This window comes from Triticum urartu, chromosome 6, assembly GCF_003073215.2.
Source record: "Triticum urartu cultivar G1812 chromosome 6, Tu2.1, whole genome shotgun sequence".
Taxonomy (NCBI): Eukaryota; Viridiplantae; Streptophyta; class Magnoliopsida; order Poales; family Poaceae; genus Triticum; species Triticum urartu.
The window spans coordinates 437,153,483-437,155,785 of NC_053027.1; the positions used below are offsets into that span (position 1 = coordinate 437,153,483).

Sequence of the window (2,303 nt, forward strand, 5' to 3'; positions counted from 1 at the left end):
GTATCTTATAGGATAGGTATTACACAGGGCTTCAAACATTTGGCTCACAAGGATAATGTATGTTAATATGATCTTCTAAATATATATATAAATTAAATATGCTCTTTGCCATCCAGATTCAGTTGTCCTAAATTAAACTATAAATATGCAACAAATCCTTAAAGTATTACTTGGCTAAAAAGAAATCTACAGTTGGGGTTGAGTAGGCTTCATCATTACAAATTACATAGCAGCCTGCAAATAGATGCATTCATTATTATTATTTAAGGTTGATAGCTTGGAATATTCTCAAATTCCAAAGGACTGACAGAAAATAAGAGCATGGGTACACCCTACCGAACTTGAGATGGTACCTCCTTTCTAGTATATACCGAACTTGAAAGAACCGCGCAAACATAAAGAATCAGTGCAGCAGCAATACTGAAAGTGAAAACATACATTTTATATAGAACATTAGCATGTAGACAAAATTGGAAGTAAGCAATGTAGAAACACCTCTTTGGCTAAATGCTTGGCTATATTGGCTGAAAAGCTCCCATGATTCTTGCCAATGGAAAACAGAACGCCATATATATCTTGATCCTGCATATAATAAATATGGTTGCAACATAGAAGAAAAGAGTCAGTAACCACAAAATTGAAGTCATAGGCTCAAAGCCTCAAATAATTATAGAGTAAGCAATATTCTATACGCTGAATGAAACTCAAATTAACATTTAGCAGGATAATTGAGGCTCCGTGTTACATTGACTACACGAATAATTCATCTAGAAAATGTTCAAGAAAATATCAGAATAGCAAGGGAGAGATAATTGTGAAGCATGGTGATTGTTCTGCACTAACATACCTCCGGATTTTTCTCCAGACCTGCAATGAGACCATCAAGTGCAGATTTAAACATTTGAAGTTTAGGCAAATTCACTGGCCCTAGGATCTTGCATGCTGCATTTCGAACTACAGCATTGGCATCCATTAATATGGCAAGGAACTGCAAAAGCAACAGGAGGCATAAGGTTACCAAATTTAGCATCTAGCACAGTTAATTACAAATAAAGAACCAATTCATACATCTAGCTTACATGAGATACATTATATTGATAATTAGTACCATGTGCATGTGCTTCTGCTGCATGCTGAAACATCCATATGTTGTCATATCAAACAGTGTCTGCAAAGTTTGCAGTCTAACTACTTCTGTCTCATCATTCATCATGTCCATCAACAAGTCCAAGGCCTTCTGTGCATATTGGTTTGAAAGCTTTGCAAGAGCTCCCAGCGTTTTACATGCAACTGTTCGGACCTGTAGGGAGAACATATAGAACAATAAACAAAAGACATGGGACGTTAAGGGGAATTATGTGGTATAAGAGAATGACCTGACGTGATAGAATTCATCTTCAACCCCATGCACAAATATGCAAGCAGCACTGGGGAATGATAATTTAGGTTGTAGTTTTTCCCTTTGATGCTAGAGGCACTCCCAGTGTCAGTTTTTATGATCTTCTTAGACAGCGACTGAAGCAAAACACCTTCAAATACTCTCTGGATTTTGGCAAGTGCGCTGAATGCTTCAATTCTTACTTCTTTACAGATGTCCCTGGCCATGGAGCTAAGCTAAATAGAGAAGTCCAAAGGGGAAACAAAGCAGTTATCATTACAGTGGTCAGTGGAGTAAAACTTGTAAGTTACAAATATTAATTGCACAAGCATGATTAGATGCATCTTTCTTATTGTGTGCATCACAAACTGCATGTTTTAGTAGTAAATCTCATTCACCATGAGTACTTTCACCTTGTCAAAAGGATTTCTAGTGATAAGAACAGAAAGGTAAATTGCCGAAAATACATGTCTTCTAAGTAAAAAACAAGAACATCGCTCCCAGTATCAGTTATGGGCATGTCGTATAACTATTCATTCCAAACTATACTAGCCTGGAATTGACATATAGAAACAGAAGTGTTAGGCTAAATAAAAATGTCGGTATACAATTAACACTAGGCCCACACTCAGCTAGTTGATCCTACCGTTCATGAACACCGAATCCAGCGCGAAGTGCAAACCATACATGTAGGATAACCCAGTCCATTTGGTCACCATCACCACCCAACTCCTCTCTCATGGCAAACTTCTCCGCACAAAGGCCAACCTATCCACCGAAGACAGGAGATCTCCTCAATTCCTCATATGTAAATCTCAAAAGCATACAATAGCACAAAAGAAAACATAAGTACCCATAAATGACAAAATCTCACCAATCGCACAGCTGCCAACCTCATACCCTCGTCCTCGCCCCTCAGCAATTT

At 37.8% G+C, this 2,303-nt stretch overlaps 1 pseudogene; it reads right to left on the minus strand.

Annotated features, from left to right (window-relative positions):
• Positions 1–396: 396 nt before the first annotated feature.
• LOC125512287 lies at positions 397–1,605 on the minus strand (annotated as a pseudogene).
• Positions 1,606–2,303: the final 698 nt, after the last annotated feature.